The sequence below is a fragment of the Hemiscyllium ocellatum genome, chromosome 7, assembly GCF_020745735.1.
Source record: "Hemiscyllium ocellatum isolate sHemOce1 chromosome 7, sHemOce1.pat.X.cur, whole genome shotgun sequence".
In the NCBI taxonomy this organism is placed as follows: domain Eukaryota; kingdom Metazoa; phylum Chordata; class Chondrichthyes; order Orectolobiformes; family Hemiscylliidae; genus Hemiscyllium; species Hemiscyllium ocellatum.
In genome coordinates, this window is record NC_083407.1 from 22386575 (window position 1) to 22403769 (window position 17195).

General features: G+C 41.2%; 1 protein-coding gene across 3 annotated transcripts in view; it reads left to right on the forward strand.

Annotated features, from left to right (window-relative positions):
* Positions 1–224: 224 nt before the first annotated feature.
* Positions 225–17195, forward strand: part of gli2a (GLI family zinc finger 2a) — a 412735-nt gene continuing 395764 nt past the window's right edge. For 2 of the 3 annotated variants that reach the window (XM_060827037.1, XM_060827045.1), the window contains exon 1: positions 859–934. The gene's annotated coding sequence lies outside the window, so the exon portion shown is untranslated. Of the gene's footprint in view, positions 300–858; positions 935–17195 lie in introns of those variants that run through there. The other variant, XM_060827038.1, reaches the window with a different exon arrangement.

Here is a 17195-nt window from a genome sequence, read left to right on the forward strand (position 1 = left end):
TTTATTTTAATTGCAAAGTGAGGATTGGGTTAAGTGTATGATTTCTGCTTAGTAGCATAAAAGATGTAAATACAGTGTTAAAATATGCTGTGAAGATCACAGAACACAACACTAGTACATATTTTGGTCAGCACTCTTGCTATATATATATATATATATATAAAACTTACTGACAAAGGCAAAGTTTTTTTCATTACAAAGCAAGTTTGGTGTTTGCAGATAGAGAGAGGGCGAGATACATACACAGACGGGTGAGAGTGGGAAGAACTTCTGCCAAATCCATTCCTGGGTTTCTGAAAGTGCGTCTTCGGGAGCAAAATACTTCGAGTAACTAACGTTGGGCACTCACCAGGGGAGAGGGAGGGAGATAATCAGATAAGGGGGTGGGGGGGGGGGGGGGGAGACAGGCATAAGTAATTCAGGGACTGCCTTTTCTGGAGCAGAAAACTGGGAACTGGTGAGGCAGAGGGAGGAAGGGAGAGAAAAAAAGTTTGCCGAATTGTCCTCTCCCCTCCCTCTTTCTGCGTGTTGAGTCGAGAGGGGAAAGTTTTTTTTTGCCCTCCTGTATCTTGTCTGAAGAGTCGCGGTACAGACACGCCAACAGTGGCCCCAACTCGTCAAACTCTGCGACTGAATTCATTCCTTTTATTTTTGCAAAAGATAAAATACACACGCTGAGAGGGACTGCCTCGCGGATTTCTTTGCTCAACTTCAGATCTTTTGGAGAGCTTTACTTTGTTTTTAAAGCGTGGAATTTTTTTTTGTTTTTTTGCAAAAAAAAGCGCTGATGATAACGGTTCCACGAGTTGTTTTTTTTTTAAAAAACAAATCGTCTGTAGAAGTTTGTTTTTGTTTCGACATAGTTATTTCTTCCAGTTTGAAGCTTTCAACAAATGATCAGATAATCAAAACAAAAGCTCTTCATTACAAACAGGTAATGTTTTGTATTTCCCCCCCCCCCTCTTCATGTTTTAAGCTGAGTGGTACCTCTGTGTTTACCGAAGACTGCATTGCAATTGTAATCATCTTTTCAAAACTTTAGCGGTCCCTGTTAGATTAGGCTGTGTTGGGAGGTGGGGGTGGTTGGAATTATGATTCACAATAAACCGTGACTTTAGAATTCAAATTCCCCCAAAGTTCTCATTTTGTTGCAAAGCCCCATTTCCCCATGTTGTCTTTTTTTAAAAAAAAATGTTTCTAACCCGTTTCAGCTCCTGCCGTCTTTTGTCCCGTTTTACCTTTTATGGAATTCCAAAAATGTTCTGGTTTTTGCAACCTGATCCCATTTTTTTTTCTCTCTCTGGATGAGTATTTAGTTGAATGTCGGGCGCCAGTCTCATTAAGGAGTTAAAGGGGGAATTGAGAGACTATGTGTGAGTCCCAACGCAGAGTTTCCTCTGTGTGTGTGTTGTGGGGGGCTGAGGGGAAAAAGTTGGACGGCTAGTTTAGCAACTTTTTTGTTGTTATTGTCAGCCGGGTCTGAGCAGTTTTGTTTTCCTCTGCAGTAATGGATGTTTGGCATGGGATTCACTTGCTATCTTTGCATTTGGTATTGAGTTATATATCTGCTTTTGAAGGAGTCATGCGTTTGCATAAAGTGTTATGGTATATGTTCTTTCTGCCCCTTCAGTGATGTAAAGACCACGAACAGAGTGGAACTGATTTTTTTATTTGGTTTGTTTGTTACGTGAAACACTTAGGAATTGTTTCCCTCCACCAGTAAAATTATTTTAATGATGCATTTTCTCCGGTCTTGCCCTGAAATTAATTGCATGTTTTGGCCCCACTTGCAATTAAGAAGCGCAAACGTATTTTAATTACACGTTTTCTTTCACATTGAGCGATCGGGGTGTGTTACCTGACTGAAGTACAGTATGTCGTGCTCATGGCAAAATCTGGTCGCTTTGCTGAGACAGTTCAGTCCAAATGTGACCAACTTTGCCACATAAGGTCAGAGTTGCTCTTAAAGGGACAGTGCTCCCAGAACAAAACAAAACGATGATGATTGTGAGTGATTTTGAGACGTTGTTTTTGCATAATGACTCTCAGTACAGTTGTTGTAATTTTATATATGCATATGTATAATATGTTGTATGTGGGTGTGTGTGCTGACCAATAACTGCGTCTGTCCAGTTGGCAGAGTGATAACTGACACAGCCCTTCAGTGCTATCTGCAATACACACGGGGCATTGCTAAAATTCTTTGTGCTTCTTTGAGACCTGTACCGCATCAATTATGGAGTCACAACTGCCAGAGCGTTTGCTCTTGAAATACACTGGAAGAGAAGAAAACTTTTTGGCTCACTTGTACCAAAGTTTTCTCCTCGGAAGTTTCTTTTTCTGAGAACACTGAATGTGATCCAACTTGCTTTTCTCTCTGGCACCAATTTGACCTGGTATAGAACATCTTTGGTTTCCGAAAATGCTTTGTGTGTGTGCGCGCAAGCGGTCGTCATTCTGCCCTGTAAGCCAAGCATTCCTGACTCTTACGGATGATGCAGCTTTTACAAGAGTTGAATTTATATTTACATCCATATTATGACACATTTTTAAAGTGAATACCTAGTTAGTGGTGGACAATTATATAAAAAATATTTTTTCTCTAAATATAGAAGCATTCTAATCAGATCTAACTTTGATTCACAGTTAAATTCTCATACTGTTTGTTGTTTAGGTCATTTTTAAAATGGAATATAAGGTCAGGTAATGTGAAACATATAAATTCAGACAAGTGTTCAGATCAGCTGTGTTTTGTTTAAAAAGTCAGTTCATTGGAACTTGCTTAATTAGATGGCTGTTCATTGCTTACAGTGTCATTAAGGCATCAATGTCTTGAAAATGACCTTTGATACCAATGTTTACTCCTGTTTACAATTTGTGGTGTGTTTTTAAAAACAGTTTATGGTGTATCTGAAGCAATTTGCGTGACTGATGCTTCTTAGTGCCACAGAAGCATTTTAAATAATGGTAGCTTCGAAACATGTGGAAACATTACACATTTGCTGGAGCTCAAGTCCTTTTTACCCCCAATGATGTCGATGCAGCAGCCAGGAAGCCTCCGGAAAAGAAAACCATCCTAAATCCCTCTGGGCTTGATCTGCAGTAGGGTTTTGTAGTTTTAAGTACTGAACTTGTCCTGCAGTTACTTTGGAAGATTTTGCTCCTGGCAGAATGAGCTTGCTGTAAAGGTTGGTCTCAGCTAACGTAGTGGCATGCTTACATATCTATGAGATGTACAACCCAAGTACCCTTGAAACGCTTGAATATACTACTTCACAGTCAATGATTGACGCAGTGATAAGATAGAACAGTAAGTGTACCCTGCTTTTGAATGTGAGTTTGAACGAACATATTGTTATGCTGTGGAAGAATGGGTACAGGTTTTGTGAGCACACAGAGCAGTTTTGCATAGAGAGCTTATGATGAGAAACATGGTACACCCCAACACAAATTAACTTCTGTGGAAGCCTTCTTCATCTGAGTGCACGTTTGACATTCAGTGTTGACTTACAACATTTATTTGGCATTCTACTGGTCACTCATTTATTGTACTGGACCACAAGAACAAAGTAAATAGGAGAAGGAGTAGGCCATTCAGCCTGTCAAAACTGAGCTAGCAATCAAATAGATCGTGCTGATCTTCTACCTCAATGCCATTAGCCTGCACTATCCTCATATTCCTCAATATCAAAGAACAAAGAAAATTACAGCACAGGAACAGGCCCTTTGGCACTCCAAGCCTGCGCTGATTCAGATCCTCTATCTAAACCTGTTGCCTATTTTCTAAAGATCTGTATCCCCCTGCTCCCTGCCCATTCATATATCTGTCTAGATGTGTCTTAAATGACACTCATGCCCACCTCTACCAACTCCACTGGCAATGCTTTCCAGGCACCCACCACCGTCTGCTTAAAGAGCTTTCCACGCATGTCTCTCTCTTAGTTTTCCCCTTTCACCTTGAACCCATGGCTTAGTAATTGAGTTCCCCACTCTGGGAAAAAGCTTCTTGCTATCCACCCAGTCTATATCTCTCATGATTTTGTAGACCTCAATCAGGTCCCCTCCAAACTCCATCTTTCTCATGAAAACAATCCTGACTCTCCTTCATAGCTAGTGCCCTCCATACCATGCCATATCCTGGTGAACCTCCTCTGCACCCTCTCCAATGCATCCACATCCTTTTGGTAATGTGGCAACTAGAACTGTACGCAGTATTCCAAATGCGGTCAAACCAAAGTCCTTTGCAAATGTTACATGACCTGCCAACTCTTGTATTCAATACCCTGTCTGATGAAGGAAAGCATACAGTATGCCCTCTTCATCACTTTATCAACCTATATTGCCACCTTCAAGGTACAATGGACCTGAACACATAGCATCAGAGACATAGAGATATACAGTATGGAAACGGACCCTTTTGGTCCCACTCATCCATGCCAACCAGATATTTTAAAGTAATCTAGTCCCATTTGCCAGCATTTGGCCCATATACTCTAAATCTTTCCTATTCATGTATCCATTAGGGGCGACATGGTGGCTCAGTGGTTAGCACTGATGCCTCACAGCGCCAGGGTCCCAGGTTCAATTCCAACCTCAGGAAAATGTGTGGAGTTTGCATGGGTTTGCTCCGGTTTCCTCCCACAATCCAAAGATGTCCCGGTCAGGTGAGTTGACCATGGTAAATTGCCCATAGTGTGAGGGGTATTAGTCAGAGGGAAATGGGTCTGGGTGGGTTACTCTTCAGAGGGTCGGTGGGAACTTGTTGGGCCGAAGGGCCTGTTTCCATACTGTAGGGAACCTAATCATCTTGATGCCTTTTAAATTCTGTACCAGCCTGCACCACTTCCTCGGCAGCTCATTCCATATGCGCACTACCCTCTACATGGAAAGGTTTTCCCTTAGGTCCCTTTTATATCTTCCCCCCCCCATCTTAAACCTCTCCTCTCTCGTTTTCGATTGCCCTACCCTGGGAATAAGACCTCCTCTGTTCACCCTCTCCATACCTCACATGATTTTATAAAGCTCTATTCAGTCATCCCTCAGCCTCTGACACGGTCTTTAATATCTAGGAATGGATTAAACTCTGTCATCCACCCCTCACTGACTGGACATCCCAGCCCTCTGTGGTCAAGAATTCCAAAGATTCGCCACCTGCTGAAGCTATTTTTCTTCACCTCAGTCTTAAATGGCCTGACTCTCGCTATATTTGTAGAATTTGTAATAATTATTAGGGTTGAACTGTTCTGTAATTAAAGGATCATGCTGCAGGTTATAAAATAGCTCGTCCAGATTGTCTTGCACTGCCACTTTCAAGGCAAAAGCAAACTGTTAGTGCAGTGCTCCACAAACGGCAGCAGAACTCAATGCGCAGCATGCCTCTCGGTCAGTTAATGCCACAAGCTAACTGAAAAGCTACAAAAGTAACTGCTCCGTGTCTTCATACCAATTAATGCCTTGCCAATATGTGGAGCCTCTGTCAATAGATTTCAGTTTCTGTGAAACCTGTGTTAAAATTTGCCTTGTAAATCCCAATAGCAGGCTTTACATCTACTGGCACAGTAAAAACTTGAAGTTATTTTGCTTTCAGTTTTTCGGTTATTCATCAATTCTACTTAAAATTGTTGTGGTACACAGATGCTTCAGCCCTGGTGATGTAGTGACTGACACTGGCATCAGCAATTTACGCTCAAACAATTGCCAAGAACTTTGAAGGATGACTTAGCAAATGGTAGTGTCCCTTGCCACTAGCTCTGGAAGAAATCATTATGTGACTTTATCCACAATACATTGATGATTAAACAAAATTGTCAATCTTAAATTTATTTGATATGAACGCTTCTTTCTGGCTTTAGAAATTGCTAAATGCATCATCAATTTTTGATTCTAAAGTTATAAAGTCATTTGGATGGAAACAAACCCTTTGGTCCAAATTGCCCATGCAGACCACATTTTTCAGACTAAACTAGTCCCATTTGCCTGTGTTTGGCCCATATTCCTCTAACCTTACCTATTCATGTAACTATCCAAATGCCTTTTAAATTTTGTAATTGTACCACTTCCTCTGGCAATTCATTTCACATATGAACCACTCTCTGTGTGAAAAGGTTACCCTTCAGGTCCCTTTTAAATCTTTCTCCTTTCACCTTAAAAATATATACTGTAAATTTGAACTCCCTGACCCAAGGGAAAAGACCTTTGTTATTTACCTTATCTATACCCCTCATAGATCACCTCTATAAGATTGCCCCTCAACTTCCCACGCTCCAGTGAAAACCGACCCAGCCTATCCAGCTGGGATTTTCCAGCGTTTTCTCTTTTGGTTCCAGCCTATTCAGCCTCTGTTTATCACTTAAGCCCTCCATCCCGGCAATATCCTTGTAAATCTTTTCTGAATCCTGTCCAATTTAATAATATTCTTCGTATAGTAGGGTGACCAGAACTGTACACAGCACTCCAGAAATGGCCTCACCAATGTCCTGTACAATCCTAAAGTGTTGAAACCTGCACTATCTACTCTTCTGTTCAGAAGAAGGTCACGGGATCTGAAATGTTAACTCTGGTTTTTCTCCACAGATGCTGCCAGACCTACTGAGCTTTTCCAGCAATTTCTGTTCTTGTTTCTATCTGCTCTTGCAATGTGTTAAGCCTAATTAAATTTATTGAGTTTTTACAATGGTAGATAATGCAAAAGAGATTATTTCAGCTCATTAGTAAACCCTGTCTTTATATACAGTGTATATACATATGCATACATTTTTTACATGTGATTGATTTGCAATACATTACTTTTATATAGAAAATTTCAAAGAAATATTTTTCCCTTTAATAAAAATTGGGTGATCTAAATTAATGGAATTATTGAATATTTAAATTGACAGTTTGTGGCTGATGCTAAATATTCCTAGCATCTTTATGGCACTGTTACTGATTTGGTAAGACAGCATGTGATACCCTTTAATAGTATTTGTTTAGCTCCAATGAGGTCAACACCAGTATATTCTAGGCTTGGCCTTCAGTAATATTGCCAATGTATTGGATTGAGTTTCCGTGTGTCTTGATGGCCCATAGATCTTAGCCTTATTCGTGATTCCACAAGTATTCAAATTTCTTACACTGAGTACCTAATATAAATAATGCACACAATCTTCTTCAATCACGATCCCTGTATCCTGCCTTATATTCAGTCCTGTCACTCCATTCCCTCAAATCCCAATGAGTGGAACTGAATTCCTGTCTTCCACCCCACAATGTAGAGAAGTCAAAATTCAAAGCCTTGATACTTCACCTTATCCAACCCTTGTACTCTCTTTCAGCTTAATAGCTGAAGCTCTGGGGCCTCCAAATAGCCACCTGTGTGTTCCCATCCCCCACTTTTTCATTCCCAGCTAGCTCTCTGGCCATCTTTGGTCTATTGTCACAAAATCTGCCCCCCTCATCACCTCCCCCACCTTCCCAAGTCCTTCCTTCTTTTGCAACTCTTCTGCCCAACATTAAGAAAACTTCTCAACACTCTGTTTATTAAGCTATATCCATGGATCCCCCTCCTTACTTTTTCACTACAGTTTGACATCTGCTGTCTCCTGTGGGAAACGGCTGGAGCTTTCTTATGAAATGAAAGCCACGATCAAGATGCAAGTTGTTGTTGTTTTGGAGGCTCCAGGGTTTGTAATGCTTGATAAGTATCTTGGAAGCCTTTGTGTGACAAAGATCGCTCATCAGATATTCAATCCATTGCCGAAATGTTCTGATCCAGATTTTACAATAATGTAAACAGTGAAGCTTTGGAAATTATCAGGACATATGTGTCTGGACTGATTATAAACAGGAGTCAACTTGCAAAAATGTTAATATCTGAAATACTGAATATCATGCATTGTTAACAAGTCACTTTCAACATAATTAAACTCGTTTTCCTTTTATATGCATGTGGAAGAATCAGCTGTATAGACTGAAAATGTACACTTTGTGCAGGGTGTGAAGGGGTTGGTTTGGGAAGGTAACTAACTAACAGGTACGGCTGGTGAGTAAAAGAAAGTAGGATGTAGGCAGTAAGGGGCAGTTTTCATTTCTGTCACTGCAATTATTTTTAGTTTTGTTATGAAATGGCCAGTGGTTTGTGTGACTGTAGCTTCATCGAAAGTTGTTAAGCATGAGGGCCTGATCGCTGTGATTTGCATTAGAAGAAAGATTTACTGCAGTTGCTATTGTGTTCAATGAAGAGTTCCAGCAGTCAGGCCAGAGGGAATGAAAAGGCTGCAAAGAAATGATGGGCTATTCAGGTTTTTTTCACAGTCTAAAGCTGTGGTCATCTGCCTCTGAAATCCACGATCAGGATGTCACTTTCATCTTCAAGAACACCATTATGTTGCTTTTCTCACACATTCACTTTTGTCAGGGATTATGGATCAGATATTCTTTTTCTTCACTCCTGTGGAAACCTGTTGTTTTGCATCTGAAAGTTTAAATGAGACAAAACCGCCGAAACTCAAGCTCAGTCTCCTTTGTATAATAGTACCAAATTCATTCTCAGCATTTCAGACTAAACCGCTATTAAGTTAAACCATCACTGAGTTAAGACAGATTGCATTCTTGGGGGGCAAAGGGAAATCCTAAACTGCGACATGTTGCTTTTTCCAATGTTTCTGAAAGCAAGCCGTGAGAGATCTGTTGAACATGATTCACTGTTTTATAAAATTGTTTTTCTCAAACCTGATTCAGTGTTTAATGCATTGTAGTGAGCAAACTCTTATTTCAAATGAGACTTTAGCACTTTGACAAGTCTGCCTCTCAATCCCAGCTGTGTACAATTAATGTTAAACCATTGCCTTGCTAAATTTGGATGCTGCTGTCTCCTGCTATCCTGAAACATATGAGTAACAGGGTAGGGGAATGGGTCTGGGTGCGATATTGTTCAGAGGGTTGGTGTGGTCTTGTTGGGCTAAAAGGCCTGTTTCCACACTGTAGGGATTGTATGATTTCTATGATTTCTGTCACACACACACAAAATTGAGCTGGACATTGTGAGGTGTGTCTAAGTGAGCAAGAATAAACCTTTCTGGCTGAGATCCTGAACTCCAAATAGGGTAGGAATTCCTTTCATGGTTACACGTAGCAACATTGTAAAGGAACATATTGGTAATCACGCTAGAAATAGAGGGGGAATCTACAAAGATTTACAACATCTGACACCAGTGTGTGTGGGTCTCTTCCCCAGTATCCTTACCTTACTGTATTGAAAAGGATAACTCTATTATTGTAAAATAATCTGCAATGCATTGCTGGTTATAAAGAGCTTTAGAGTATCCTGATGTCATGAAAGGTGCTATATCAATGCAATTTTTTTCATTCAAAAGTTCAGTGCACACTGTTCCACTCTACTGCTACTTTTCATTCATATGTGCATTTGTGCCTTCTTTTTTGCTGTGTACAATATTGCAGGTCAAAAATTCTGTGCACAGCAGGTAACCAAAAGCATATTATCCAGTGTGGCTTTGCTGTACTATTGTTTGTGATATGCTTACAAACAGCCGCCATGTGTCCTTATTATTGACAGCTCTCTTGACAAGTACTACATGAAAGAGCATCAGTTTTAAGGATCCAGATAACCCTCTACACAGGGTACATAAACACAGTTCTTTGTACACAGGACAATGCTAAAAAGTCTGGCAGTTCTTTGAGTCCCTGCTGTGGAGAGCTGTTCGGTTGCTGAAGTACACTTATGCTAACTTGAATTGATTTAACTTAAATCGTTGCTGGCAACCATGAATGGCAAGGATTTCCTGATCTACTGCATGTAAGTAAAGGATGTACCAGTTAGAATGGAAGAACAGAAAACTTGGAGTGTTCGTTTAAATAAATAGATGTATTTAAATACACTTAATTTACTGCAATCACTTTCTGCTTTCTTTCGAGCAGGAGTCTCTTATGTTTGTGATAGATCACTGAATAATGGTGATGCCTATTCTGGGACTGAGACATACAATTTCTTTATCCCCCTCCAAGTCTCAGGCTGATGGTCTGTGCTGAAAAGCTGAATTAGTAAAAGTAAGCTGTGCTATAACAGTTTTCTCGTTCACACAATCACCTAATGAAGGAGCAGTGCTCCGAAAGCTACTGTTTCCAAATAAACCTGTTGGACTATAACCTGATGCTGTGTGATTTTTAACTTCATTTACACAAATTCACTATAATACGATTGACGAATTAGGGACACTGTTTCTAAAGCACAAAGTTTTAAAACGTGCCTTGGTTATAATATGATTAGTTTAAATGGTGTTACTATTACACAATTTTCTTGTAACACAGGATTGCATGAAAATGGAACTACCGTGTTATAGCAGAACTGACTGTAACAGTGTGAGGTCCTTAACTTCTCCTCAGCTGGGGAGTTCCAATACTCAGGGTTCGTTTTCTTCAGTCTGATATTCTGTGATACTGGATGATAGCTAAATTCCAGAGGACATTGTGGAGGGTCTGTGTAGCAGGCTTCCTGTGGTTCACTACCATGTAGATTATGAGGCATTACCATTCAAGATGGGTAATGGAGGGCACCATTTCCTGGTATGAGTCAGTGCCTACAAGTGACATGGAGCATGTGTTTGCAATAGTTTTCAAACATGACATTTGCTGTGCAGTTTCTCAGTGAAATAACAGTGCCTAATGGTAAATAATGGCTTGAAGGCTGGCTGGTTTGGTAGATGAAAGAAACTAATTGAAATATATAAGTTCCTGACGCAACGTGACAGGGTGGATGCTAAACGAATGTTTCCCCACGTGGGAGAGTTTCAAACTAGAGGATAGAAGCTGAGAGAAATCTTTTGCTTCTCTCTGTTGGTTATGAGTCTGTGGATCTCTCTTCCACAGATAACAGTGAAGTCAGGGTCTTTGAATACTTTGAAAGGAGAGGTGCTTAGATTCTCGGCGAACAAGGAAGTTTTAGGGTCTAAGGGTACTTCAGAAAGTGGAGTTGAGGTCACAATCAGATCAGACATGATCTTATGAAAGAAAACAATGAATTGCTAAAGTTGGCTATCTGAAATACAAACAGAAGTTGCTGGAGAAACTCAGCAAGGCTGCTAGTATCTGTGGAGTGAAAACAGAGTTATTGCTTCGATTCCAATGGCCCTTCTTATTGAATGTTGGAACAGGTTTGAGGGGCTGAATGGCCTATTGCTGCTCCTAATATAAATATTCCTATCCAGTAGTCTGCAGTCAGTTAGACTTCGCACTCTCTTCCTATTGTTAGGTTTCAGTTGCAATACCTAAAAGCAAGGAGTGGATGATCCTGACAGACCAGTGACACTAGCTGGAGAGTTTAGAATGATTGGGTCAAACTCTCATGGTAAGAGATTGGCCATTTAGGATTGAGATGAGAAATTTGTTCACTTAGAGAACTGTGAACCTTTTGGAAATCCCATACCTAGAAAACTGTGAGCGTTCTGTCATAAAGCATAATTCAAGATTGAGATCAGTTTATTTTTGGGCATTTTAGGGAGTCAAGGGACAAGAGAAAAGTGAAAGGTCTTTGTGAATATTGAGTCAGGTTTAAGTCCTATAATCAAGTTCTGTCTCTATGTTCTGAAGATAGAATAACTAGTAAAGACATGGGAATCAAAAAAAAAATTCAGGGAATGAAATGTCTCATTGTTTTGTCAGAGGGATGTGCACATTGATTAATGACTTGTTCTTTGCCCATGGAAACATGATTTCTGTGGAAGCATGGGCAGTCAATTAGTAAAATGGGATTAGCAAGCATCGGTACTTACTAATATTTATCATTTAACCAGCAATGCAAAACATTATCAGTTATTATTACATTTCTTGTGGGAGTTTGCTGTGTGTCAGTTGGTTACCACTTTGGAACAACTACCTCAAAAGTACTTAATCAGTTGTAGAGTTGCAATTATGAAAGGTGCTATTTAAATATAAGTTACTACCTTTCTTGAAATATCATAGAATCACTACAGTGTGGAAACAGGCCATTTGGCCCAACACCAATCCTCCAAAAACCATCTCGCCCAGACCCATCCCCCAACCCTGCATTTCCCATGGCTAGCGCACCTATCCTACACACCTCCGCACACTATATGGATAATTTAACATGGCCAATCCACCTAACTTACACGTCTTTGGACTGTGGGAGGAAACCGGAGCACCTGGAGGGTAGCAGGTTTCGGGGAGAGCATGTAAACTCCAAACAAACACTTGCCCAAGGGTAAGATCGAACCTGAGTCCCTGGTGCTGTGAGGCAACAGTGCTAACCACTGAACCGCCATGCCATCTGGCTGATCATCTGATAAACGTTGCAGAAATTGTTAACGAGTTGGACAGCCTACTGTCAGGCCACGTAGGAAATATTATACATATTCTTGATCTTGACTGCAGTCTGAATTCCTTTAACACTTGCCCTTAGTCTTCGTTTAGCTGCACTGTAAGAATTCCTGTATGATTTTGATTCAGTGCAGGTCCTCACCCTCAGCTTGAGCACTGATGCTCTGGGTCTAGGTTTTGTATTTTATTTTCTTGCTCTGAGGATTTCTGTCGATTGGCCCCTGCGGTTTCTCCATAACTAATTCACATAGCGGTCTTTCCGAGTGTTGTTCACTGTTACCAGATGTTTCCGCAGAAGTCACAGGATTGGGAATTCCTAGACAAATTTTATTCCATTCAAAGGCCAGATTCAAGAGCTAGATTCTCCTCTGGTAATTCTCCAGAACCACTTTGATTTTTCAAGGATTGAAATTGCTTTGAATTTGTAGCATCCTCAGTGAATTTGAGAATGCTAAGAAATGGCAGTTCTTAATGGCTTGGAGGGAGAAGGCGAGGGTGGCAAGAGGGGAGGTTAATTACAGTCTGTTCAGATTTTCCTTCCTCCCCTCTTGAAGACAAGTTTCAGTTGTAGTTTGGTTCCACCACTGCTCACAATCCTTTGTACTTTGATCTATGACTATAGTGGGCAAAGTGAGCATTGCCAGTGAATTCGATCATTGGAGAAAGCCCCAGGTGAAATGTGTAGGATTGCAGAGGCTAAGAGCTGAAATCTCGGAGCTGTAAGAGATACTACGATTGAAATCTCAGCAAGACAGATGCACAAATCACAAATTTCGAAGGGAACAACAATTTATGCTGTGTGAGTAACTTGGCAAGTCCAATGAGTCAAAGCATTGCTGTGCAGAAGACATCAGGAAAACAATTCATTTGGATGGGTATATGATTAGGAAGGCTCTGGAGGGATATGGGCTGGGTGCTGGCAGGTGGGACTAGATTGGGTTGGGATATCTGGTCAGCATGGACGGGTTGGACCGAAAGGTCTGTTTCCGTGCTGTACACCTCTATGACTCTATAATGTCTTGCTTTTGTTTAATTCAAAAAGGCACTGGTTGCATTGACCTGCAGGGAACAGGTTCCTGCACATGAACATGTATAATTTTGGGCAAACTTAAGTGAGTCACATTGCAACTTGACAGAGAACCTTCAATTAAATTCATGCCGAAAACATAAGAAGATGGTTGCAGTTGTCGTGGATGAGTCATCTCAGTTTCCGGGCATCTCTACAGGAGTTCCTCAGAGCAGATATTTTCTAACCAACCTATTCAGAGTTCTGTTACATACCCGTGAAGCAGGTGGGCCTTCAACCCAGGCCTTCTAATTTGGAGTAAGGAACAGAGCTAAAGCACCACCAGAGCCCCTCAGAGTCCAAGGTGACCCATCTTTGGCTGCTTCATCAATGACCTTACTCCCCATCATAAAGTCAGAAATTGAGTTGTTCACTGATGATTGTACATTGGACAGAACCATTTGTAACTCCTCCGATATCAAAGCACTCCATTGCCAAATGCAGCAAGACCAACATGTACCTCAGCTTGGACTGACACACGGCAAGCAATATTCATGAGACACAAGTGTCAGGCAATGGCCAATCTGCAAAAAGAGAGGATCATCTTTGAAATTCAATGCCGTTACCATTGCTGACAGAGAGGCTACTAACAATATTCTGGCATTGCTATTGACCAGAAACCAAACACACTATCTATATAAATGTAGTGGTTACAGGATAAGGTCAGAATCTAGGAGTCCTACAGGAAGTAACTCATCTCCCATTCCCTCAAAGCCTGTCCACCATCTGTAGTGTACAAATCAGGGATGTGATGGAATATTGCTGAAAATGTGTTGCTGGAAAAGCACAGCAGGTCAGGCAGCATCCAAGGAACAGGAGAATCGACGTTTCGGGCATAAGCCCTTCTTCAGGAATGGATTCTTCTGTGCATGAAGAACAGTAGAGGTGCTTTGCAAGTCTGTGAGAGTGTTGTCCTGAGCTGGGGTAGGGCTGACTGCAGGGAATGTAGGTAGCGGCGCATGGCTGCAAGTGTGGAGCAGAGGATCCGGAGGGAGGTCTGTTGCTGGAGGCTTCGGATTTGTTGTAGGTACAGGTTGTCCTGGTTGGGTCCAAATTTTGTTGGCCGGAACGTAGTCCGGAGTCCGTGTGGGATCAGTCGGTTCTGTAGGCAGGTGCTGAGGAAGGAGATGTGGCTATGGTAGCGAGTCTGTTTGAGAACGTGGCTGAAGAGCTTCTGTGCAGAGGAGATGACCTGGGGTGTGCAGTGAGAGAGGGACTCACTGAAATCGTTGTAGAGGGAGGAAGAGAGCTTCTTCAAGGGAGGCATCCTTGCAAGAGGATTCGCAGTAGGTTAAAATCTTCGAGGAGAAAGTGAGGACTGCAGATGCTGGAGATCAGAGCTGAAAATGTGTTGCTGGAAAAGCACAGCAGGTCAGGCAGCATCTAAGGAACAGTAGAATCGACGTTTCGGTCATAAGCCCTTCTTCAGGACTTCTTCAGAATATTCCCCACTTGCCTGGATAAGTTCATCTCCAACAGCACTGAAGAGACTCAATATCATCCAGGACAAAGCAACCCACTTGATTGGCACCAATTTCTCCAAAATGTATTACCTCACAGTTCTCTGCACTGAGATTCATCTGCCAGGTGTCTGCACATCTGATCAAATCATCAAAGTCTCTCTGCAGTCACTTAGCTTCATTCTCATAACTCGCTAATTTTCTAGTTTGGTATCATCTGCTAGTTTAAAGATTTTGCCCTCAACACTCATCTCCAAATCATTTATATACTCATAAAAAGTGTCCCAACACCAATCTCTGGGAATCACTACTTTCAACTCGTGTCCTGTTTGAGAAATGCTCATATATAACTATCCTCTATTTCCTATTTTTTTAGCCAACTTCTAATCCATGCTGCTCAATGCCCATTAATCCACAACATTTCTAATCTGCTAACCATTCTGTCATGTGGAAATGTACCAAATGCTTTCTGAAAGTCCAAATCTACAACATCTACTGCACTGCTCTCCTAAGCTCAAGCACAGTAGCAGTAGTGTATACCTTCTGCAAGACAGATGGCAGAAAATTACAAACTCTCAATGATTACCAGCTAGAATGACAAGGTCAGTAGATAAATGGGTCTTGAGCAACATGGATTAGAAATTGGCTAAAAGGTAGGGGACGGAGGGTAGGAATAGATGGGCATTTGTCAAACTGGGGATGAGTTGAAAGTAGTGATCCCAAGGAATCTGTGTTGGAACACTTTGGTTTTTCTGATTTATATCAACAATTTGGAGAAGGATTTACAGGGCAAAATTTCTACACTTGTAGATGATATTGACTAAATACATGGAGCATCACCACTGCAGTTACCCTTCAAGCCAGTCACCATCTTGACTTGGAAGTATGTCATTGTTCCTTCACTTGTATTGGACCAAAAATCTGGAACATAGTCCCTAACAGAATTACCTGCACCAAATGAATTGTAGCATTTCACAATGCCTACCCACACCAGCTTCTGAATGGGAACTAGGGATCTGTAATTAATGCTGACCAAGCCAGCAATACCCACATCCAATGAATGTATAAAAGAAAATTAGCTGTTAGTGTAAATATTAGCACAGTTGGGATTGTTCGACAGGTGCTGTCCAATTGTGGAACGATGTGTAACTAATCAGTCAGCTTGTAATGTGGCTGATGTAAAGTTACCAGAAGCCACATGCATGAGTCTGAATACTGCAAAAAAAAAGGAACATGTCCAGGCAATGTGCTTTTTTTCAAATTAAATATATGTTTGGGAGCCAGAAATTTCCTATCTTCTTCTCTTTGGCAACTCCTCAATCAATCTGACCAAACTAGCCTAATCAATCAGCATCCTTTGGTTGCTGCACTGTGAATTGTTTATCCCATTGAAGTTTGGTGTTCTTGTCTCGATCTTAATGGGTCTCGGGCAAGAGGCTTGAGCAGTTTGGCCCATTTATCAACAACACAAGCTGTTGAAAAGTTCCCACAAAAAAGATTAGTATGTAAAACTAAAACATATGGGATTGGAGTAGTGTAGTGACACGGACTGAGAACTGGTTGACAGACAGGAAACCAAAAGTACGAATAAACAGGTCTTTTTCTGAATGGCAGCCATTGACTATTCAGGAGTCACAAGGATCAGCTATTCACAAAATATATTAATGATTTGATTGGGGAAATAAATGTAATATCTTCCAGTGTGCAGTTGACACAAAGCTATGTGGGAAGGTGAGTTGTGAGGAGGATTCAGAGATGCTTCATTGTGACTTGCACAAGTTGAGAGATTTGGCAACTGCATGCTCAATGAAATATAATGTGGGTAAATATGAGATTGACCACTTCGTTAACAGGAAGGCAGATTTTTATCTGAGTGACGATAGATTGGGAAAAGGGGGAAAATCACTGAGACTTGGGTGTCCTTGTCAACCAGTTGCTGGGAGTATGCAGGTAGGTGTGACCGATTATGTTGAAGACAAATAGTTTGTTGGCTTTCGGAGTGATTGGATTCGCATATAGGAGCAGGAATGCTTTGTGCTACTGTATAGGGCCCTGGTGAGACCACATGTAGAGTATTGTGTGTAGATTTGGTCTCCTTATCGAAAGGAGGATGTTCTGGCTATGGTTCTGGATCAGTGGTGCTGGAAGAGCACAGCAGTAGTGTAGTGACTTTTTATTCCTGATGAAGGGCTTTTGCCCGAAACATTGATTTCGCTGCTCGTTGGATGCTGCCTGAACTGCTGTGCTCTTCCAGCACCACTGATCCAGAATCTGGTTTTCAGCAGCTGCAGTCATTGTTTTTACCTTGTTCTGGCTATGGAGGGAGTGCAATGAAGGTT